The sequence below is a fragment of the Erythrolamprus reginae genome, chromosome 9, assembly GCF_031021105.1.
Source record: "Erythrolamprus reginae isolate rEryReg1 chromosome 9, rEryReg1.hap1, whole genome shotgun sequence".
Classification (NCBI taxonomy): domain Eukaryota; kingdom Metazoa; phylum Chordata; class Lepidosauria; order Squamata; family Dipsadidae; genus Erythrolamprus; species Erythrolamprus reginae.
In genome coordinates this window covers 45,385,301-45,410,584 of record NC_091958.1, presented here as the reverse complement: position 1 = coordinate 45,410,584, position 25,284 = coordinate 45,385,301, and the positions used below count along the sequence as shown (strand labels likewise).

Below are 25,284 nucleotides of genomic sequence, written 5' to 3'. Positions count from 1 at the left end.
CATTACATTTATTGGTCAGAGGGGCAAGGTCTAATTGCCCCAGGCCTGGCGACATAAATGGGTCTTGAGGCTCTTGCGGAAGGTGAGGAGGGTGGGGGCAGTATGAATCTCTGGGGGGAGCTGATTCCAGAGGGTCGGCGCCCCCATAGAGAAAGCTCTTTCCCTGGGCCCCGCCAAACGACATGGTTTGATTGATGGGACCTGGGGAAGGCCAACTCTGTGGGACCTAACCAGTCCCGTAAGTAATCTGGTCCGATGCCATGTAGGGCTTTATAGGTCATCACCAACACTTTGAATTATGTCTGGAAACCAATCAGCAACCAATGCAGTCCGCGGAGTGATGGAGAAACATGGTAATATCTGGGTAGATTCATGACCACTCACGCGGCTGCATTCTGCACGATTTGAAGTTTCCGAACACTCTTCAAAGGTAGACCCATGTAGAGATCATTGCAGTAGTCGAACCTCGAGGTGAAGAGGGCCTGAGTGACCGTGAGCAAGGACTCCCTATCCAAATAGGGCCGCAACTGGTGCACCAGGCGAACCTGGGCAAATGCCCCCCTCGCCACAGCAGACAGATGATGTTCTAAAGTCAGCTGTGGATCGAGGAGGACACCCGGGGTCAATTGTTTGTTTGTTTGTTTGTTTGTTTATTTATTTATTTATTTATTTGATTATTTATTTGATTATTTATTTATTTATTTGTTTGTTTGTTTGTTTATTCATTCATTCATTCATTCATTCATTCAGTTAGTTATTTAGTTATTTAGTTATTTAGTTATTTAGTTATTTAGTTATTTAGTTATTTAGTTATTTAGTTATTTAGTTATTTAGTTATTTAGTTATTTAGTTATTTAGTTATTTAGTTATTTAGTTATTTAGTTATTTAGTTATTTAGTTATTTAGTTATTTAGTTATTAGATTTGTATGCCGCCCCTCTCCAAAGACTCGGGGCGGCTCACAACAGCAATAAAAAACAATATAACAGTGGAACAAATCTAATATTAAAAACATATAAAACTCTATCATTATTTAAAAACCAAACAGCAACATTCATACCAAACATAAAACAAAGTATAAAAAAGCCATGGGGAAAAGTGTCTCAACTCCCCCATGCCTGGCGGCATAAATGAGTCTTGAGTAGTTTACGAAAGACAGGAAGGGTGGGGGCAGTTCTAATCTCCTGGGGGAGTTGGTTCCAGAGGGCTGGGGCCGCCACAGAGAAGGCTCTTCCCCTGGGGCCCGCCAAATGACATCGTTTAGTCGACGGGACCCGGAGAAGGCCAACTCTGTGGGACCTTATCGGTCGCTGGGATTTGTGCGGTAGCAGGCGGTTCCGGAGGTACTCTGGTCCAATGCCATGTAGGGCTTTAAAGGTCATGGCCAACACTTTGAATTATCTTCTCCAGTTCTTTCCACGGGTAAAATGCTCCTGGTTTGCTCATGCCTGTTGGTAGTCTATGCATGCATAAAGTGTTCTGTTTATGTACAGAGGGTAAAATGGCGGCATCAAGGGCAGATGGGCGGAGCATCGTGCTCCCTTCGCGACTGGCTCTCCAACAACCAATAGGCACGAGCGAACCGGCAACATTTCACCCCTGGTTCTTCCTCTTCCATTCTGCAATCCCCAGGCACTGCCACATCCACATCCATTACTCTAAACTCTGGGGTGTGTGTAATGGCAGGTGGTTGTCTGTTTGAATCGTTCCTTCTTTTCGCTCCTCACCTCAAATCACTGAGGCTGTTTTCCTAAATTGGAGAAACCTCAACGCAGCACCCGAGGCACAAAGTGGAGCAGCAAACCAGCTGTTGTTGGCCCGTGAATTTGTTAGCAGAGGTTTCCACTGATAGTTATAATGAAGCACAGACCAGCAGCTGATGAACAGATTTTGCCCAATCAAAGAAAGTAGCATCCACTGTGATCCGCAATGGGTCTTGACGACAAAATAGGCCAGGAAGGATCAATTCCTGGACTTAAAATAGTTCGGTAAGACTTTCTGATTTTTTGCTCTTCTAAATAATGACAAATTAAAAGTTCTTCTAGGTTAGTTTACTTCAGTGTTTCCCAACCTTGGCAAATTGAAGCTATTTGGACTTCAACTCCCAGAATTCATCCATCCACCCACCCACCCACCGGAAACTAATGTGCAGCACGTTGGTGTTATATGGATGTAGCGAAGTACACCCATGCGGGCTTGCGCGGCTGCATTCCGGACTATCTGCAGTCTCCGAACACTCTTCAAGGGTAGCCCCATGTAGAGCGCATTGCAATAGTCAAGACGGGAGGTGATGAGGGCCTGAATGACTGTGTGCAAAGCCTCCTGGTCCAAATAAGGGCCCACAACTGGTATACCAAGCGAACCTGGGCAAAGGTTCCCCTGGCCCCAGCCGAGAGATGGTGATCATGGCCCAGCTGTAGATCCATATTAGATGTCAAGATCCTCTTCGGACACAATGGACGGACATCATCGTATCTGGCGGGCACCCAGTTTGGGAAACGGCCCTCTTTGGATAGGCGAACGGGTTGCCTGTGTTCTCAACATGCCTTTGTTTTCCTTCCAGTTTGGAGGAATTGGAAGGAAAGCCAGGGGGGGAGGGGGGGAGAATAGGAACTGGAGTCAAGATGGGAATTGGGCTTCGTCTAACTAACACGATGGAGCCTCCGTTCTTGTTGGAAATTAAAAGCAGAAGCCGTGGAGCGAGGACAAAAATCTGCATTACGTTATATGGCGAGTTGGGGATTCTTCTCTCTCTCTCCGCCCCCCCACCCCCCCACAACCTTTTCCCGAAGATCTCTACTTCACCTCCCCATAATACATTGATTTGAAACGCTGCCAACGAGTATCATCAAAGTGATAGCAGAAAAGTTAGAAGAAGGAGAAGATTTCTGGAGCCGGGGAAAGAGCAGAGGAGCCGAGAGGGGAGAGAAATGCATTTCAGGAGGGAGTGGAGAGCAGACAAGTGCAGATGCCGGATCCGTTTTCGGTGCCAGCTCCAGAGACAGAATGGGTGTGGGTGAGTGTTTCTGTTGTTGTGTTGTTTCCTGAAGTGTAGATACAATTTATTACGGTAGCTGCTGCCAACCAGCAAAGAAAGGGAAGAACAGCCATAAAAGACGGGGTGGATTTCAAGAAAGCGTCTTCGCAACTGACCTGGATGGTGGCTTTATATTCTGCTTCTTTGCAAGCCCTCTGCTCTTTCCCTCTGCTTGCAAACCCCAAAATCAGCGGTCCCCAAACTACGCCCCGCGGGCCGCATGCCATGGCACTGGACCAGATTATATCAGGGACCACGAATCCCAGCGACCAGTTAGGTCCCACAGAGTGGATCTTCTCCGGGTCTTGTCAACTAAACAATGTCACTTGGCGGGACCCAGGGGAAGAGCCTTCTCTGTGGCGGCCCCGGCCCTCTGGAACCAACTCCCCCCAGAGATTAGAATTGCCCCCACCCTCCTTGCCTTTCGTAAGCTGCTTAAAACCCACCTCTGCCGCCAGGCATGGGGGAATTGAGATCCTCTTTCCCCCTAGGCCTTTACAATTCTATGCATGGTATGTATGTATGTATGTTTGGTTTTTATATTAATGGATTTTTTTAATCGTTTTTAGTATTAGATTACTATTGTACATTGCTTTATTGTTGCTGTTAGCCGCTCCGAGTCTCCGGAGAGGGGCGGCATACAAATCCAATGAATAAATGAATGAATGAATTAATTAATTAATTAATTAATTAATTAGTTAGTTAATTAATTAAAATTTATCTGGCCCATGGGTGAGTGACACAACACAGCGTTCCATCTAATTTTCTATTAATAAAATGGGATATTTTGTTAGTAACTAATATCAATCCTCAAAAAAGTTGCAAAAGTTTTTTTTCTAATTTTGTCATCCAGTTACATTCATTTTCTTTTAATTAAATTCCCTCCTTAATGTTCCTTCAAAAAGTACACCAATTATATTTCTAACTTATTAACCATTATGCCAAAGTGCTTCCTTCTTTCTTTATACATTTTTCTATAAGCCAAAAAAACCGTGTATAGCCAATCAGATGTTAACAAAAGAAAATATCCAATGGAGTTTTCAGTCCCTGTTGTTGCTACCCAGCATTCAGTGCCACGCAATGCAACAGGGTGGGTGGTTGTCTTGTAAATCCTAGATTTAAAATGGGCTGGCATTAGTCTGTCACATAGCACACCGGAGAGTTCTCGCTAACATATCCAAGCTGTATTCATCTTTGCTTGCATCTCACCACTGATGATGCCATTGCCTTGGTGCTGGGATTCCAGATTGCCGGAAAATATCCACCTTCTTTAGGCTTCCCAAATTTGCTCTTGTTGAATGGCGCCCTTAAAATCATATGACAGAGGGGACCTGGGGGGGGGGTGTCTTCCAGTCCAGGCTCCAGCCCAAAGCAGGGGTCCTTATACCAACCTGAACAAATGGTGGTGTGGTGATTAGAATGCAGTAGGACCAACTCTAACCCACAGCCAGGAATTCAGTCCTGACCAGTTCAAAGTTGAAGCAGCCTTCCATTCTTCTGAGCTTGGTAAAGGGAGGACCCAGCTATTTGAGGGTAAGATGGCGACTCAACAAAGCACTTAAAGGTAAAGGTTCTCCTGCACATGCATTTTAGTTGTTCCCCTTTTTTATATATATAATTTTTTAAATTAATTTTTAACAAATTTATATTGCACACAACATAAAACAGTGCACAGTGAAATGTGCCCACCACCCAGACACACACACATTTCCCACCACCAAATCGGGGGTGTTCCTTGTATAGTCAGTCCTGTTCTGTCTGGGTGCCCCCAGACTTCAACACCAACTGGAAAAAGCAGCCAGACACGCTGGTAAAAGCAAAAGCACTTTATAGTGTGAAAAATAAACACAGAGAAAAACCTGTTCTTCCCAACAGGCAGGCTATGAGACTTCACAGCAGAGTCCTGATGGCCAGACAATACAGCAGACTTCTTGCTGGCACACCCACCACTGTAGAGAATAAGACCCACACCTTTTCCCCCCAAGGTTTCAGTATTCAAAGTCACAAACCAGAATTCCAAGATGCCAAAGATCACAGCCAGGTCCCAGGACTCCCAAAGATAATACTCCACAAGCCAGGAAGGGTGGGTCTGCCTTTTCAGCCTTTCCAGAGAGCACCACACCCAAACCCAGCTGTTGCCTCTTTAGTGCTGAAAGTACCTGGCTAATTGTCCCCTTCGTTGTGTTGCTCTTCTCTGCCGGAGATCGATTATTGCTTGTGCATTTTCATCTAAGGAATCCAGGCTGCTTGCTGGGGAGAGCTCTCTCTCGGGGGACTCTGGCTGTCCTCCCTCTCCCTCAGCCTGAGATTCCTCCTCCCCGTCTGCCTGAACCTCCTGTTCCTCATCCTCCCCCTCTGAGCAGGAAGCCGGCAGAGGATCAGCCGTTCCCTGAGGGGCCTCTGACGGAATCACAACAAGTCCACTTGACCCAAGAGCAATATATCTATTTACATATTATAGAGTGATTCCAATTTATTTCTTGTAGCTTGGTCTCGGATTCTGCTCGTCATATATCGTCTTACCTTGTCCCACCGTCTCATCAGTTGTCCCAACTCAGTTTCATTTTCCGAATTTATCCTTTTATCCATAATTTCAAATTGAATATGGTCCACCGTGTACCTATACCAATTTTGCATTGTAAGTTTTGTCGCATCCTTCCAACCCAAGACTATTACTGCCTGAGCGCTTTGTATTGCTGCTTTTTTAATTTCTCTAAATTCTCCCATCGCATTGCTTTTAACTAGTACTGCCATTTCCTTAGTGATTGTCCATTGTATATTTAGCATTCTATTGATATCCTCTTTCACTTTTTGCCAAAATTCCTGCACTATCGGGCATTCCCAAAACATATGCATAAACACTCCTTTATCTTGACACCCATGCCAACAATTCCCCCTGACATTCTGCTGAAAGTGTGCGAGTTGAACGGGAGTAAAATACCACTTATGTAATATTTTCCTTCTCATTTCCCTGATTCTTGTATTTTTAATTTTCCTTATATTTTCTACTATATTTTCCATCTCTTGTACCTCTACTTGTATCTCATTTTGCCACCATTTAGTCAATCCTTCAATCGTGTCCCTGTCTGACTGCACTAGCAATTTATATATATTGGTTGCTTGCGCCTTTATACCCTCACTTTTTTCTCTTATTATTTTCTCTAACCCTGTCTCCTCCCTCATTTTAGTTGTTCCCGACTCTAGGGGGCGATGCTCATCTCCGTTTCTAAGCCGAAGAGCCAGACATCCAAAGTTTCCATGATCATGTGGCCTGCATGACTAAAAGCTGAAGGTGCACAGAACATTGTTACCTTCCCACCAAAGTGGTCCCTATATTTCTACTTGCATTTTTACGTGCTTTCGAGCTGCTAGGTTGGCAGAAGCTGGGACAAGTAATGGGAGCTCACTCCATTACGCGGCGCTAGTGATTAGAACTGCCGAACTACCAAGCTTTCTGATCGACAAGCTCAGCGTCTTAGCTGTTGAGCCACCGCGTCCCTCCAATAAAGAGCTTAGAGAAGACTATAAAGCATTATGGAACAGTATATGATTAAGTGCTATTGCTATTGAAAACTCCAGAAGGCAAGCTGCTCCAATGATTAATCGTCCTCATTGTCAAGAAATTCCTCTTCATTTCCAACTTGGATCTCCTTCTGACAAGTTGACACTCATCACTTCTTGTCTTGCTCCCCTGTGCTATGAGGAATAAATCGGCACTGTCGTCCCTGTGACAACTGTTCAAATGATAGAAGACTGCTATCAGTCTCTCCTGAGCCTTCTCTTCATCAGGCTAAACCTGGGGTCACCAACCTTAAACATTCAAAGAGCCATTTGGACCCGTCTGCCAGAGAAAACAAAACACTGGGAGCCACAAAACCTGGGTGGGTGTGGCTAACTTGATATCACTCATAACCAATGAGTCACATTACCCCTCTCCAGCCATGCCTACCCAGGTTTTGTGGCTCTCTCTCTATTTTTTTCTATGGGAAACATATATGTATGTATGTATGTATGTATGTGTGTGTGTATATATATACACCAATATATATATCAATACACCAGGGTGATTCGACACAAAATATGTAACCCTTCCCTGGTGCAGAGCTGAAGGGATTGGATACTGTAGCCTAGAGGATAATTCTCTGCCTTACAAGGCAAAGGTTGCAGGTTCAAGTCCCAGTGAGGGTATGGCTAGCTGATGAGGCCAAAATAAGGCCGAAATAGATCTATCCTAGTCTCCCTTAATTTTCAAATTCAGAAAAAAAAACATGTGATAGCCGACAGATAGAATTGTCGGCTATCAATAAAATTAACTGCCTTGGAAATGGCCCTGGGTTGGGCCGAGAGGCAAATAAGGAGCTGTGATGTTCCTTCAATATACCAGGGTGATTCGACACAAAAATATGTAACCCTTCCCTGGTGCAGAGCTGAGCAGTTGAGCCACCAGACCTTGATCCCTTCAGCTCTGTACCAGGGAGGGGCTATATGTTTTTTTATGTCGGATCACCCTGGTATATTGAAGGAACGTCACAGTTCCTTTTTGCCTCTAGGCCCAACCCAGGACCATTTCAAGGCAGTTAATTTATTCATAGCCGACAACTATATTCTGTATGTATCACATGTTTTTGCTGAATTCTTAAAATTAAGGGAGACTGGGATAGCGCTATTTCGGCTTTGTTCTGGCCTCATCAGCTAGCCATATATCTTTCTCTCAATTTCCCCTCTCTTTTTCTCTTTCTCTCTCTTTCTCCCTATCCCCATCTCTCTCTCTTTCTCCCATCTCTCTATCTCTCTCTCTCCCTTAGCCATTTATTGCATGGTGTAGCCTCCAGATCTCTTATAATCTTTGTTACTCTTCTCTGCATTCATTCTAGAGTGTGAGCATTGTTTTTGAAGTTTTATCGACCAGAACTGGATGCAGTCTTCTAAACATGGCTCCCTAATGCAGTATAGAGAGGGATGATCACTTCTCCTGATGCTGTCCCACTGTTGATGTAGCCTAGAACTGAGTTGGCTTTTTTGGCAGCTGCAGCACGCTATTGACTCAGGCCTATTTATTTATTATTTATTTATACTGCGACTTGCATTACGGTGACTCCTGACGGACTCTGGGAGGCTAACAGCAATATAGAACAATAAAACAGCAATATCAAAAATTTAAAAAAAATATAAAACCCTTAATTAAAAACATTCATCCATTCAATAGTATGAAAACACAATGATAAAACATTCACCTATAAAACCTAAGCAGTGATCCACCAGGACAGCTAGATCCCTCTCACATTAGTGTTACTAGAGTTGCCTTGTTGCCCAAATAATTATCTAGATGTCGCTCTAACTTGAGTGGCCGATGTTAGATCCAACTTTAGTTCAAGTGGCACTGGTGGGATTCAATTTTTTTTTTTACTACCGGATCTGTGGGTGTGGCTTGGTGGGTGTGGCTTGGTGGGTGTGGCAAGGGAAGGTTACTGCAAAATCCCCCTTTCCTTCTGATCAGCTGGGACTCCAAAGGCAAACAATAGATGGGAGCAGAGCCAGTTAGAGATGGTGTTTCTCAGTTCTCCAAACTATTTATTTATTTATTTTTATTTGTTTTGTTTTGTTTTGTCAAGTATGTATTGGTGGTATACAAAGATATAACAATATTTATACACATGATACTAGTAAAAGAGAAACATTAGGACAGGGGACGGAATTATACACGCCCCTTAATGACCTCTTAGGAATCAGGACAGGTCAAAAGTAGTGATGGGCGAACCCAACGGTGTTTGGGTTCGGCAAGTTCGGCCAAATTTTACGCAAAATTCGGCCGAACCCGAATCGAAACCGAACTCGAAACCGAACGGAGAATCCCTCCCATGAAGTAAATATGTTTATTTTTACGTGAAAGGACTGCCCTTTGCTTGCAGCCCCCCTGTGGCGTCCTATTTCGTAAAGATAACAATGTTTATTTTTACTTGAAGACCTCCCTTTGAAGGAGCTGGGGAATCCCTCCCACGAAGAGATTCCGGGGGTGGAGCTTTGGAAGGTTGCTAAGTACGCCAAGGTGATCACTTCCTGAATTCCATGGAATCCAGGAAGTGATCACCTTGGCGTCCTTAGCAACCTGCCGGTGACGCCAAAGCTTCGAACGCCAAACATGACCCCGAACTTTGCCCGAACTTTGGAAAATTTCGGGTTTGTGTTCGGCATACTGAACACCGCAAAATTCGGTACGGACCCGAATTGTGCGGGTTCAGTTCACCCATCACTAGTCAAAAGCGGATAGTGTAAGGGTAAAGTTTTGAAGGTTAGGTGATGATACCACAGAGTCTGGTAGTGAGTTCCAGGCATCAACTACTCGGTTACGAAAGTCGTATATCCTGCAGTCAGGTTTAGAGCGGTTTACTTTAAGTTTGTATCTGTTGTGTGCTCGTGTGTTGAAGCTGAAGTAGTCGTAGACAGGGAGGAGGTAGCAGATGATTTTATGGGCTCTGCTTAGGTCGTGTTTAAGGCAATGTAGTTCTAAGCTTTCTACACCTAGGATTGTAAGTCTAGTTGCGTAGGGTATTCTGTTGCGAGTGGAGGAGTGGGGGGCTCTTCTACTACTCAAAATAGCTCAAAATTTCCACTACCAGTTCTTCAGAACTGGTCAGACCCTGCTGAAACCCACCTCTGAGCAAGCACCTATTGTGGAAACTAACTTTTGAAATCTTGTAAATCTAGTAAAAACATAGATCAGAGGATTGACCTCAGAAATGAAGCTGTAGTGGGAGAAGACATTGCCATGAAGTGGAGGAATTCCTTCGGGAATTTGGAGTGGTAACCCAAACAGAAGATAGGCAAGCGTGAAAAAGAATGTAACTTGCCTTTTAATTAAAGTTACATTTGTTAAATGCAGCTGCGGAGAGGGGCGGCATACAAATCTAATAAATTATTATTATTATTATTATTATTATTATTATTATTATTATTATTATTATTATTATGTCAGTACAACACAGCAAACGAGATCACTATGCTGGATTTCGTATTCCATCACCAATCGGGCGCTTCCCAAGCACCTAGGACTGCATGATGTAGTGGCGAATTATGATTGCCGATCCCAGTAAAGCGGCCTTTTGCAATTGACAGATGGAGATTTTGTCAATTCCGATGGTTTTCAAATGTCCACTGAGATCCTTTGGCACTGCGCCCAGCGTGCCAAGTACCACTGGGACCACTTTCATGGGCTTATGCCAGAGTCGTTGCAGCTCGATTTTTAGATCTTCATATTTCACTTATTATTATTATTATTATTATTATTATTATTATTATTATTATTAATGCAAATATCTGGTAATGCCCTCTTTTGCCGCATGAAAAACTATGGTTTGATGGCTCTTGATTCTTAGCTTTCAACACCTCTAATTGAACCTTGAATAGAATGACGATGAAAACTGCCTAGTCAATACAATGGTTTACTCCCCACAGCTGATACTTATGGGGACCTCAATCTTGCCCTATTTACATTTGAAGCTCCCCAGGAAATCTGCGGATAATTTAGTCTCTTGTTTATCTTACCTTCCCTGTCAGCAGAAGCGTCAACGTTTATACTTTGATGAACAACAAACCAAACAACAGAAACAATTGGGAAGTTCACACATTGTGCTACTATCTCATGCGGTGGGATCCTGCAATGACAAATCAACAAACTCAACGTATACATAGAAACATAGAAACATAGAAGTCTGACGGCAGAAAAAGACCTCATGGTCCATCTAGTCTGCCCTTATACTATTTTCTGTATTTTATCTTAGGATGGATGGATGTTTATCCCAGGCATGTTTAAATTCAGTTACTGTGGATTTATCTACCACGTCTGCTGGAAGTTTGTTCCAAGGATCTACTACTCTTTCAGTAAAATAATATTTTCTCATGTTGCTTCTGATCTTTCCCCCAACTAACTTCAGATTGTGTCCCCTTGTTCTTGTGTTCACTTTCCTATTAAAAACACTTCCCTCCTGGACCTTATTTAACCCTTTAATATATTTAAATGTTTCGATCATGTCTCCCCTTTCCCTTCTGTCCTCCAGACTATACAGATTGAGTTCATGAAGTCTTTCCTGATACGTTTTATGCTTCAGACCTTCCACCATTCTTGTAGCCCATCTTTGGACCCGTTCAATTTTGTCAATATCTTTTTGTAGGTGAGGTCTCCAGAACTGAACACAGTATTCCAAATGTGGTCTTACCAGCACTCTATATAGCGGGATCATAATCTCCCTCTTCCTGCTTGTTCTACCTCTAGCTATGCAGCCAAGTATACATTTATATGTGCGGTTGATTTCAGCCCCCCCCCTGCTTTTCAATCCCAGCATTTTATTTTGGTCTGAGGCTGTTTTTTACAAGCCAAGATTGTTGAATCCTATGTAAATAGTTGGTTCCATGAAAAAACGCTGTCTCTGTGCAGAACCGGAAGTCACGCCTGATTGGCTTAGACGCTGACTGTTCTCTTTTGGCGGGAGCCGCAAAAGTATAAAAGAGCGGCTGCTCTCCATGTAAAGCCAGACGTGTTCCCGCTGATTGTCACTTGTCTTAAGAGCTGAATAAAGGAACCGTCTTGTTTAATCCTTGTCTCTGGACTCTTCAAAGATGACAAATTAGGTGTCTTGCAAATGTCTTTCAAACGTCTCTTGCGAATGAGATAGCTATGTATGTTTCGTTTTTCTTTTGGCAAAGTCTCATTTGAAAGAACTGCGATGCAATTGCTGAGGTTATTTTTGACTTGATGGTCCCGACTCTAAAGCAATCCACTGTAGCAGGGGCCACCAACCTTTTGGACCTCAGGGACCACTACGTTCATAATTTTAAGTCCTGCAGACCACTAATATGATCTGCAGAGATGGATTCCACTCACTGCCGCTAGCAGTGCACTTTCCATGGAGCTCCACAACCCCGGCACACGCCCGTGTGCATCTGAGCATGCACAGAGGCAACAAATTGCCAAAATCTCGCTCGTGCGCATGTTCCCTCGCAGGATTTTCCTTCCTGGCATGCGCAGAAGCAAACTCAAACTCAACCCAGACGAGACGGAGTGGCTGTGGGTCCTGCCTCCCAAGGACAATCCCATCTGTCTGTCCATTACCCTGGGGGAAGAATCATTGACCCCCTTAGAGAGGGTCCGCAACTTGGGTGTCCTCCTCCATCCACAGCTCACATTAGAGAAACATCTTTCAGCTGTGGCGAGGGGGGCGTTCGCCTAGGTTCGCCTGGTGAACCAGTTGTGGCCCTATTTGGACTGGGAGTCACTGCTCACAGTCACTCATGCCCTCATCACCTCGAGGCTCGACTACTGTAACGCTCTCTACATGGGGCTACCTTTGAAAAGTGTTCGGAAACTTCAGATCATGCAGAATGCAGCTGCGAGAGCTATCATGGGCTTTCCTAAATTTGCCCATGTCACACCAACACTCCGCAGTCTGCGCTGGTTGCCGATCAGTTTCGGTCACAATTCAAAGTGTTGGTTATGACCTATAAAGCCCTTCATGGCACCAGACCAGATTATCTCAGGGACCGCCTTCTGCGGCACGAATCCCAGCAACCAGTTAGGTCCCACAGAGTGGATCTTCTCCGGGTTCCGTCAACTAAACAATGCCACTTGGTGGGACCCAGGGGAAGAGCCTTCTCTATGGCGGCCCCGGCCCTCTGGGAGCAACTCCCCCCAGAGATTAGAATTGCCCCTACTCTCCTTGCCTTTCGTAAGCTACTTAACACCCACCTCTGCCGCCAGGCATGGGGGAATTAAGATTCCTTTCCCCCCTAGGCCTTTACAATTTTATGCATGGTTATGTTTGTATGTATGTTTGGTTTTTTTTATTAAGGGGTTTTTAATTCGTTTTTTTTTAGTATTGGATTATTATTTTACACTGTTTTATGATTGCTGTTAGCCGCCCTGAGTCTTCGGAGAGGGGCGGCATATAAATAAGTAAGTAAGTAAGTAAGTAAGTAAGTAAGTAAGTAAGTAAGTAAATAAATAAACAAACAAACAAACAAACAAACAAACAAACAAACAAACAAGAGGCCAGTAAGGGGCGTATATAAGTGCACTGATGTTCCTATCGTCCCCTGTCCAATTGTCTTTCCTTATCTCATATATCATATATATTCTCTCCTTATCTCTCTCTCTCTCTCTCTCTCTCTCTCTCTCTCTCTCTCTCTATATATATATATATATATATATATATATATATATATATATATAAACCTGAATATACCAAGACCGTCATATATATATATATGTATATATATATATTATATATATATCATATATATTCTCTCCCTATCTCTTATATCATATATATTCTCTCCCTCCCATCTACTTCTCTTCTTTTTAACTTTCTATCTTTATATATATTACTTAATGTCTATTCTCTTCCATATGTATTGTATATTGGACAAAGAATAAATAAATAAATAAATAAATAAATAAATAAATAAATAAATAATTCACATTTAAATCGGATGCAAAAACATTGTCTGCCAGTATTTCACATGTGAATTCGGTTCACGCCAGACAACAATTTTCTGTCCACCAGATGTGAACGTGACCTTGATCTAACAAACTTTCTGTTCTAGAAAGTTCATTCGGTGTCAGGCTACCACACTGATTCCTCCTGGGGGAAACGGAAGGGCCATTTAAAACCAACTTCTCGAGAACAATATGTGGTCGGTTTGAGCATTCACGTAGCAAGGTTTTCTCTCGATGCAAAATGCTTCCAAGTCTTTATTATATTAGTTTTTTTAAAAAAAAATAAAAAAAATAAAACAAGGTTTGGTATGTAGCTGTATTCCTTCTCATTATGCAGATGATCTTTTCAGGGGGAATCACTAGAGAGTGGTGCGTGAGCCCGCAGAAATTTGCAAGAACATTTCTACTTGTTGGAAGCGGATGGGAAGAAGACACTTTTCCAGAATATACATAATTGGCAAATCTTTAAACATTGGTGGCACCACTTCCTGCTGTTTTCCAAGAGGACACATCGGTCAAAAACATTGCATTAAAACTTTGATCCTTCTGGGTGCGTGCAGAGGCCTCCAAAATGTTCTTAAAGGGAATTGATTCTTTCCGTAATGGTCAAAAATTGGAAAAAGGAATGACTGGGAAAATAAATATGCAAAAAATAATAGCCTTTCTCTCAAGATCAGAGATGCGATTTGGCAAAGTAAGAATCCCATTAGAGCCTCATTGTCCAAACATTTCCAACTGCAGCATCGAACACGTATTTGGGGCATAGAACACACTGTTATTGGTTGATTTACTCAAATAACAGGTCTAGTGGGAAACAGTGATTTTCTAAGACAATAATTCCTGCTATTTTCCACCACCACCCCCTTTGTAATGTCTGAGTACGACTCTGGGTAAATCACCACATTAATTTCTCATCTGTTCATAAATCTCACAGGCTTTATTTATTTTATTTATTCATTTATTCATTTGTCCAATACACAAATACATAGGAAGAAAAATAGACATGTAGTAATATATAAGGGTAAAAGTGAACTTAGAGGAGAGGATATATGAAAGAAAGAAAATATATATGATAAGTGAGAGAAAGGAAAGACAATTGGACAGGGGACGAAAGGCACACCAGTGCACTTATGTATGCCCCTTACTGGCCTTTTAGGAACCTTGTGAGGTCAATCATGGAGAGTCTAAGGGAGAAGTGTTGGGGGTTAGAGGTTGACACAATTGAGCCCAGTAATGAGTTCCACGCTTCGACAACTCGATTGTTGAAATCATATTTTTTACAGTCAAGTTTGGAGCGGTTTGTATTAAGTTTGAATCTGTTGCATGCTGTTGTGTTGTTGCGGTTGAAGCTGAAGTAGTGATTGACCGGTAGGACGTTGCAGCATACGATCTTGTGGGCAATACTCAAATCGTGTTTTAGGCGCCGTAGTTCTAGGCTTTCTGGGCCCAGGATTGTTAGTCTATTTTGAAAAAAGCGGGAGAAAGAAGCGAGCATTGATGCTAGTTTTGAAGAAGACTTCTGAAAATCTCGGAGAACCAAGGAAACAATTTGATGGATCATCAATCAAATCAACCCAGAGTTCTTATTGAAGGCACCCATAACCAAAACTCCAATTATTCTACTTTGGAGACATTATGTCACATAATAATTTATGTGAAGTCTTGTCTATGGAGATTCTCCATCATCCAGGTCATGATTGCCCCAAAGATGCTTTTTCCGGAGGCAACTGGACTTTCTTTGTTTTTCCTTGAAGACGTTTGGCTTCTCATCCAAGAAGCTTCTTCAGCTCTGACTGGATGATGAGAAATGGAAGGATTTATACTCCTCGCAGACAGAGCTGGCCATTTGCATTCTTTTAGTAATAGCAACAGCACTTATATACTGCTTCACAGTGCTTTACAGCCCTCTCTAAGTTGTTCTGTCTGGGTCACTCCGGAAGCCAATACCAACCCAAAAAGAGAAGCCAAACACACCGGTAAAAGGCAAAGGCAGTTTATAAAATTCAAGAAAAACACAGGTAACAGAAAATGTCCTTACAAACAGGAAAATGCTGTATCTTCAGAAATATCCACGAAGGCAAAAGTCCATGCAGCAATACAGGATTCTTGCTGCCAAGCCAAGGCTGTAGATAGCAGACCTACACCTCCCACGGGTCTTCCAAACTGCTGGGCCACAAGCCAGGAACAGAGACGCCGAGAACAAAGCAGGACACCGTAACTCCAATTGATAACACTCCACATGGCTTCAAGGGCTTGCCTGCCTTTTAAACCCTGCTGATGAGGACCACACCCAAACCCAGCTGTTTCTAATTCAATGGTGATAATATTTCTTTAACTGCTCCTTTCGTTGCTCTGAACGTCTCTGTCGCATTTCAATGACAGCTTGTGCGTCATCCCCTAATGATTCCAAGCTACTGGCTGGGGAGAGCCCCCCCCCCCCGGGGCTCTCATGCTGTTCTCCTTCATCCCATTCCTGATTCTCCTCTCCCCCGTCCGACTGTTCAGCCCCCTCCTCTGCGCTGTCATCCTCCTCCGGGCATGGAGCCAGCAGAGACACAGCTGGTCCCTGAGCAGCCTCAGGCTGAACCACAACACTAAGTTGTTTTCAGAGCCAGCATAACGCCCCCAACAATCCGGGTCCTCATTTTACCCACCTCGGAAGGATGGAAGGCTGAGTCAACCTTGAGCCGGTGGTGAGATCTGAACTGGTGAACTCCAGCCAGCCGTCAGCAGCTTGAAGTACTGCATTCTAACCACTGCGCCACCAAGGCTCGTTGAGTTGTTGAGGCCACTTTTAGCTTTATCTGTGTCCTCGGGTTCACCTGATTGGTGCTCCTGGTTCCTGTCGTCTACAATTTTTTCCTCTGGAAATCCATTCCTACTCCCCACACCATTCAAAGGGTGTTCATCCCAAATTGTAAAGCTTAAAATCTGTAGAGATTCTCAGTCACCCAGGTCATGGTTGTCCCAAATGTGCTTTTTCAGGAGGCATCTGGACATTCTGGATTTTTTTTTTTGAAGATGTTTCGCTTCTCATCCAAGAAGCTTCTTCAGTTCTGACTGGATGGTGGGGAATGGAAGGATTTATACTCCTTGCACACAAAGGTGGTCGTTTGCATCCTTTTAGAGTCTCTCTTTTTTTTTTAAAAAAAATAGCTCTTTATTTATAAAACACATAGAAAAAGACAAAACATGCATAACACCAAAAGACAAATATATGACGGATCTTTTAATGTATGCACTCAGATACTCTAAATTGAGTCCTGGTTCTCCTTTCTCCCCACCAGTGGAATCATTTGTTCCAAATTTCATAATATGGGTCTGTTCTGGGTCCTATTCTTTTTAATATGTTTGTGAGTGACATAGGGGAAGGTTTGGTAGGGAAGGTTTGCCTATTTGCAGATGAGTCTAAAGTGTACAATAGGGTTGATATTCCTGGAGGGGTCTGTAATATGGTAAATGATTTAGCTTTACTAGATAAATGGTCAAAGCAATGGAAACTGCAGTTTAATGTTTCCAAATGTAAAATAATGCACTTGGGGAAAAGGAATCCTCAATCTGAGTATTGCATTGGCAGTTCTGTGTTAGCAAAAACTTCAGAAGAGAAGGATTTAGGGGTAGTGATTTCTGACAGTCTCAAAATGTGGTCGGGCAGTAGGAAAAGCAAGTAGGATGCTTGGCTGCATAGCTAGAGGTATAACAAGCAGGAAGAGGGAGATTGTGATCCCCTTATATAGAGCCCTGGTAAGACCACATTTGGAATACTGTGTTCAGTTCTGGAGACCTCACCTACAAAAAGATATTGACAAAATTGAATGGGTCCAAAGACGGGCTACAAGAATGGTGGAAGGTCTTAAGTATAAAACGTATCAGGAAAGACTTAATGAACTCAATCTGTATAGTCTGGAGGACAGAAGGAAAAGGGGGGACATGATCGAAACATTTAAATATGTCAAAGGGTTAAATAAGGTTCAGGAGGGAAGTGTTTTTAATAGGAAAGTGAACACATGAACAAGGGGACACAATCTGAAGTTAGTTGGGGGAAAGATCAAAAGCAACGTGAGAAAATATTATTTTACTGAAAGAGTAGTAGATCTTTGGAACAAACTTCCAGCAGACGTAGTTGGTAAATCCACAGTAACTGAATTTAAACATGCCTGGGATAAACATATATCCATTGTAAGATAAAATACAGGAAATAGTATAAGGGCAGACTAGATGGACCATGAGGTCTTTTTCTGCCGTCAGTCTTCTATGTTTCTATGTTTCTATATTCAGTCTATTTTTTTTCCTTTCAATTCATCCATCTCCGCGCACAATAATATTTTGTATAAGACTTCTTCTGTGGGTATATTCCAATTCTTCCATCGTTGGGCAAGCAGTCAAGATATGTAACATTAAATAAATGATGGATTTATCGTACGTTTCCCAGGTTATCCCTAATAAGAAGAATTCTGGCTTTAAGTCCAATTGTATTTTCAGCATTTCTTCCAACCAATGTTCTCAGGTGACTTCATCCAAGTCCAACAATCTAGCAAAGAAACAATGTTTGGGTTGTTCTTGGAAACGATGTTCCCAAGAAGAATCAAAAGCAAGACCACCAATCGTGTCCAGCTCTATCCCGATGGATGGAACCTGCTGGGAACTTCCCAACTGACACTAGCTTGGGAATTAAGTGCCGTCTTTGGTTAATCTGGTAGGTAAACATTGTCGACTTACCTTCGGTGGGGAGTCTTGCCTATTTTAGGACAGCTTGATTGCCTAGCACACAACATCCTCAGATCCAGCGCCTGTGGACCTATTTCTTCTCTCTCTGGAGGGAGGGTGTAACATATCTCTGCCAGATGTGAACTCAGCTGGAGCCAAGGAAATGCCCTTCACGAGCAGGCGAATTTGCGGAAAGCCTCCCTTCTGAAACCTCTGATGGGATTTGATCAGTAGCCCTGAAGGTGGTCCACAAACTAGGTGGGAGATGGTGGCTCAAGCAAATCACAGCCTTATGTAAAATGGATTAAATGAAGGCAGCATTAAGATAGTAGTTTGGATAGAAGGATTTAGGGGAAGTGATTTCGGACAGTCTCAAAATGGGTGAAGAGTGCGGTCAGGCGGTAGGGAAAGCAAGTAGAATGCTTGGCTGCATAGCTAGAGGCATAACAAGCAGGAAGAGGGAGCTTGTGATCTTGCTGTGTAGAGTGCTGGTGAGACCACATTTGGAATACTTGTGTCCAGTTCTGGAGACCTCACCTACAAAAAGATATTGATAAAATTGAACGGGTCCAAAGACGGGCTACAAGAATGGTGGAAGGTCTTAAGCATAAAACGTATCAGGAAAGACTTAATGAACTCAATCTGTATAGTCTGGAACAGAAGGAAAAGGGGGGACATGATCGAAACATTTAAATATGTTAAAGGGTTAAATAAGGTTCAGGAGAGAAGTGTTTTTAATAGGAAAGTGAACACAAGAACAAGGGGGCACAATCTGAGGTTAGTTGGGGGAAAGATCAGAAGCAACATGAGAAAATATTATTTTACTGAAGGAGTAGTAGATGCTTGGAACAAACTTCCAGCAGACGTGGTTGGTAAATCCATGTCTTATTATTTAAACATGCCTGGGATAAACATAGATCCATCCTAAGATAAAATACAGGAAATAGTATAATGGCAGACTAGATGGACCATGAGCTCTTTTTTTGACATCAATCTTCTATGTTTCTATGTTAACATACCTAGAATATACACTGCTCAAAAAAATAAAGGGAACACTTAAACAACACAATATAATATAATATAACACAATATAGCTTCACTTAATCCTCCAAGGAAAGATTGAAAGCAAACAAGGTCCAGGCAGAAAAACAATATCATGGCTTCACAACTGCTTCAACTCCTACCCTCGAAACTACGCCATAGAGCACTGCACACCGGAACAACTAGACACAAGAACAGTTTTTTCCCCAAACGCCATCACTCTGCTAAACCAATAATTCCCTCACCTTTGTCAAACTATTCACTAAGGCTGCACTACTATTACTATTAGTCGTCTCATCATTCCTATCACCCATCTCTTCTCACTTAGGACTGTATCGCTGTGACGTGTTGCTTGTTTCCTTACGATTTATATTAATATTGTTTCCTGATTGATTATTTCTACCCTATGACAATCATTAAGTGTTTCTTGACGAATGTATCTTTTCTGTTTATGTACACTGAGAGCATCTGCACCAAAGACAAATTCCTTGTGTGTCCAATCACACTTGGCCAATAAAGAAATCTAATCTAATCTAATCTAATCTAATCTAATCTAATCTAATCTAATCTAATCTAATCTAATCTAATCTAATCTAATCTAATCTAATCTAATCTAATCTAATCTAATCTGATCTATCCAGTTTTCTAAAAACCCTCCAGTAATGAAGAATCCACAATTTCTGAAGGAAAGCTTAATTTTTTCATTCCAGGTTGCTTCTCCTCCCCCTCCCCCTCCTCCTGCCCCTCCCCCTCCCCCTCCTCCTGCCCCTCCCCCTCCTCCTTTCAATATGCTACTACAGTATGTTTTTATATTAAGGGTTTTAAATTGTTTTTATCGTTAGATTTGTACCGTGTTTTGTGTTGTGAGCCACTCTGAGTCTCCGGAGAGGGGCGGCATACAAATCTAATAAATAATAATAAAAATAAAAAGTAATTAAAAGTGTATCATGGATGGCAACAATGATTATCTTTATGTCTCTGTTACATCAAGATGTTTGTTGAAATCGGTTGCAGTCTTTTATCAACACACAGAGCCAGGAGAAACGGAGCTGTAGGCAACCTTAACACATGTTCTAATCCTCCTTTATTTTTAGCTGTTCTCTTACTGAAAAATCAAAGTTTGGAAGAGATGACGTGCCGGAGAGAACTAATATGAGAAATCATGAGCAAAACACAAGGTAGGAGTGAGAATTCTGCCCTATCTTGAGGGTGGGAAATGTTATTTGCAGCCGAATGCTGACACTTATAGTGGATGTTGGAAAGATTTGGAGCATTTAAGAGATTTATTTCCCCTGTCTTCCCTAATGCAATCCCAACACACACACACCGCCCGCATCTTGCCTGACGAATTGCATTGGCCAACATTCCTCAAGCCAACCACCAAGAATCATAGATTCTATTTTTTTGGGTAGTGGTGGTGGTAAAGAAAATATGTTTGAATATTTTTTTGTTTTATATCCTACATTTCCTTTCTGTATTGAGCAGCATGCTCTCTAAATGTCCAAGATGTTAACATGTGAACGTACAAACATCATCATCATCATTATAGTATATATATGGCCCTTGGAAGGGCCGAGAGGCAAAAAGGAAGCAGTTTGCTCCCTCACGTATTTGGGTATAGCAGGGTAATTTCACAGGGGGAAAAAATTCTTCCGTGGTAAAAGCTGAGAGGAGGAGAACCTGTGGTCTAGTGGTTAAAGCTACTGCCTTACAGGCAGACTCCCTAGGTTCAAATCCCAGTAAGGGTATGGCTAGCTGATGAGAGCAAAATAGCTTGAAATAGATCTATAAACAGATATGTGATAATATAGATCATCTCCATACCCAAGTGGCCAATCATTCTTGGCCAATGAAGAATTCTATTCTATTCTATTCTATTCTATTCTACTCCATCCCATCCCATTGTATAACATATATACAGAGTGGGCCTTCTCCGGGTCCCGTCAACTAAACAATGTCAGTTGGCGGGCCCCAGGGGAAGAGCCTTCTCTGTGGCGGCCCCGACTCTCTGGAACCAACTCCCCCCAGAGATTAGAACTGCCCCTACTCTCCCTGCCTTCCGTAAACTCCTTAAAACCCACCTTTGTCATCAGGCATGGGGGAACTGAAACACCTCCCCTGGGCATGTACAATTTATGCATGGTATGTTTGTGTGTGTGTTTGTTAGAAAAATGGGGTTCTTTTTAAAATATTTTAAAGTTATTTGGATTTGTTATGAATTGTTGTGTCTTGTTGTGAGCCGCCCCGAGTCTGTGGAGAGGGGCGGCATACAAATCTAAATAAATAAATAAATAGATAGATAGATAGATAGATAGATAGATAGATAGATAAACAAACAAACAAACAAACAAACAAATAAATAAATAAATATTGCCTTCCATTATGTGTTCATTATATAACCATCAAGTTAAAGATAGATAGATAGATAGATAGATAGATAGATAGATAGATAGATAGATTATAGAGATAGATAGATAGATAGATAGATAGATAGATAGATAGATAGATAGATAGATAGATAGATAGATAGATAGATAGATAACCCATCTATTTTCCTTTCTCATATACACTGTATTTCACCCAATTTTACATCTTGGCAGTCCATCTCTTTCCATCTTCCTTCTCCTTCCCTCTCTCCTTCTCCTCTTTCCTCTCTCCTTCCCTCTCTGCCCTTTTCCTCTTCTGTCCTTCTCTCTCCTTCTCTGCTTCCCTCTTCTTCCCTCTCCTACTCCTCTCCTCCCATCCACCTCCCTCTCTCCTCTCTCCTTTCCCCTTTCTACTTCCCTCTTCTTCCATTTCCTTCTTTCTCTCTTCTCCCAATCTTTCTTCCCTCCTTCCCTTCCCTCTCTCCTGTTATCTCTCCACTTTCCTTCCTTCCATCCTTTTTCTTTCCCTTGTTTGCATATAGATTTTCAATCCCCTATGCAATACGGTGTATTTTCCCGATACCATCTCTTTCAGAACTCCACGGTTTCCTTGAAATTACATTACAGGGGGAAACAGGCTTTGTATCTACCTAATCAGGGTGTTCGCTGAAGGCAGTGAGCGTCATGATTATAACACAGATTCTTCAATAAGAACCCAGATCATTCTGGGTTGGAGAAGACCTGCTCAGAATTTGAGCAAAGAGGCTTTGAAATGTTAATTGAAATAAAACTTGCAGCCGCTGCTGCCGCCGAAGGGGCTTAGGAGGTGAGCCTTCTCCTGTGGGGCAGGAAGGCTAGGAGAAGGCAGGGATATGGAGGGGGCGGGAGGGAGGCGCATATGCGCCTGTTGTCTGGGTCTTATTTGTGCTCCCTTCTGCCGGGAGCCTAGGATGTCTCCCCAGGCTGGTGCCTTGGAAAAGATCCTTTCTGCCAGCTGAGCAGGCCAGGGAGATGAAAGCATGCTTTGGTGACTCTACCAAAGATCCCTAGGCGACGGACATCGTCTCACACTGGCACAGAACAATGGCCACCCTGGGTCCCTCGCAGTTGTTTCTAGCTGATGTCACATCTATCGTGGCCATCCTACTTAGGGAGGGGAGCACACACTCACAACACTCTCTCTCTCACACACACACACAGATCCTGAGGCTGGCTTTGAAGTCTCCCGAAGGAGCATGCCTACTTACCCCGGGGGTTGAAAACTACCTTTACTCCCAGTCTAGTTACGTAGGGTATTCTGTTGCGAGTGGAGGAGTGGGAGGGCTCTTCTAGCAATGTCCAGAGGCCAAGAGGTATCATACCTCTTTTTTTTAGAACTAAGACGCCTTAAACAAGATCTAAGTATTGCCCACAAGATCATATGCTGCAACGTCCTGCCTGTTGGCGACGACTTCAGCTTCAACTACAACAACACAAGAGCACACAACAGATTTAAACTTAATTTTAACCGCTCCAAACTTGACTGTAAAAATATGACTTCAGTAACCGAGTTGTCGAAGCGTGGAACTCATTACCGGACTCCAAAGTGTCATCCCCAAACCCCCAACACTTTACCCTTAGATTATCTACGGTTAATCTATCCAGATTCCTAAGAGGTCAGTGATGTAAGGGGCGAGTACAAGTGCACTAGAGTGCCTTCCGTCCCCTGTCCTATTGCTCTCCTATATCTCCTATACCTTTCTTCTATTCCTATATCTCTTCTTCTATTCTTTTATTGATATGTTCTATTACTTTATCTTCTTTTCTATTATTTCTTAGATATATTTTACTATGAGTATCTCCTCTATAACCTTCATCATGTATTTTACTATGTGTATATAGATATATACTCACTAAAACACTCATTGTGTATTGGACAAAATAAATAAATAAATAAAATACCCATCACACAAAAGCCTTTCTTGAGACAGCGCAGATAAAAATAAAACTGGCTGAAGCTTTTCAGCCCTTCTAAATAAAAAAAGGTTTGCTTCGAAGTACATTTCTGGAGATGTTGAAATGCCAACCTGAGCGTGAAATAGCTTGGCAGTATTAAGATGATTATTTGCAACACTCTGGGGAGATTCAAACGCAAAGGATGGGATGCTCTTGATGATCTCTGGGCTGGAATTAAGCTCTGGGGAAACACCCCCCCACTATTTACATATTTATTATTTAAATTTATAAGCTGCCCAACTCCTCCTGGACTCTATATCCAGATGCATTTATTATCTCAAAGATTGAGGGAGTCTTCGGAGAGGGGCGGCATACAAATCTAAATAATAATAATAATAATAATAATAATAATAATAATAATAATAATAACCAATTCCTGCAATCAACAAGACAATCTTTAACGGGGAGCATAGCAACTTTAAAGATCCTGTGGACTTCAATTCCCAGAAACATAGAAACATAGAAGATTGACAGCAGAAAAAGACCTCATGGTCCATCTAGTCTGCCCTCACAGTATTTCCTGTATTTTATCTTAGGATGGATCTATGTTTATCCCAGGCATGTTTGAATTCAGTTACTGTGGATTGACCATCCACGTCTGCTGGAAGTTTGTTCCAAGCATCTACTACTCTCTCGGTAAAATAATATTTTCTCGTGCTGCTTCTGATCTTTCCCCCAACTAACCTCAGATTGTGCCCCCTTGTTCTTGTGTTCACTTTCCTATTAAAAACACTTCCCTCCTGAACCTTATTTAACCCTTTGACATATTTAAATGTTTCGATCATGTCCCCCCTTTCCCTTCTGTCCACTAGAAGAGCCCTCCGCTCCTCCACAGAATACCCTAAACAACCAGACTTACAATTCTAGGTTTAGAAAGCTTAGAACTACGTCGCCTTAAACACGACCTAAGCATAGCCCATAAAAATCATATGCTACAATGTCCTTCCTTTCAATGACTACTTAAGCTTCAACCACAACAACACACGAGCATAAAACAGATGCAAACTTAAAGTAAACCGCTCCAAACTCGACTGTAGGAAATATAACTTTAGTAACCAAGTAGTTGACGCATGGAATTCCCTAACTGACTCTGTGGTATTATCACCTAATCTTAAAAACCTTACCCTTAGACTATCTACTGTTGACCTCTCCAGATTCCTAAGGGGTCAGTAAGTGCACCAGTGTGCCTTCCGTCCCCTTTCCCAATGTTTCTCTTTTGCTAGTATCATGTGCTAGCATTGTTATATCTTTGAATACTACCAATATATACTTGACAAAACAAATAAATAAAAATAAAATAAATTGTAAGGTTGGAGAAGTGTGGGGGGGGGGTGAAATGGATGGATGGGAGCAAGGCTAACCCTAAAAAGTGGCAATCCTCTCGAGACAGAGGTCGGTGGGGGGCAAGGCTTGGGGGTAGGTGAGAAGGTTCTTCTGAGAAGCTACAAACCTCAGAGGGAGTGGAACAGCTTGCCTCCAGAAGCTGTGAATGCTCCAACCCTGGAAGTTTTAAAGAAGATGTTGGATAACTATCTGTCTGAAGTGGTGTAGGGTTTCCTGCCTAAGCAAGGGGTTGGACTAGAAGACCTCCAAGGTCCCTTCCAACTCTGTTTGTTCTATTATTCTATTATTATTCTATTATTATTCTAT

At 42.4% G+C, this 25,284-nt stretch overlaps 1 long non-coding RNA gene across 1 annotated transcript in view; it reads left to right on the top strand.

The window, feature by feature from the left end:
* The window catches only part of LOC139172187 (uncharacterized), a 79,432-nt gene that overhangs the window by 12,294 nt on the left and 41,854 nt on the right, over positions 1–25,284 (top strand). The window contains exon 2 of the long non-coding RNA XR_011559845.1: positions 20,368–20,451. This is a non-coding gene — a long non-coding RNA (uncharacterized lncRNA). The remainder of the gene's footprint in view (positions 1–20,367; positions 20,452–25,284) is intronic.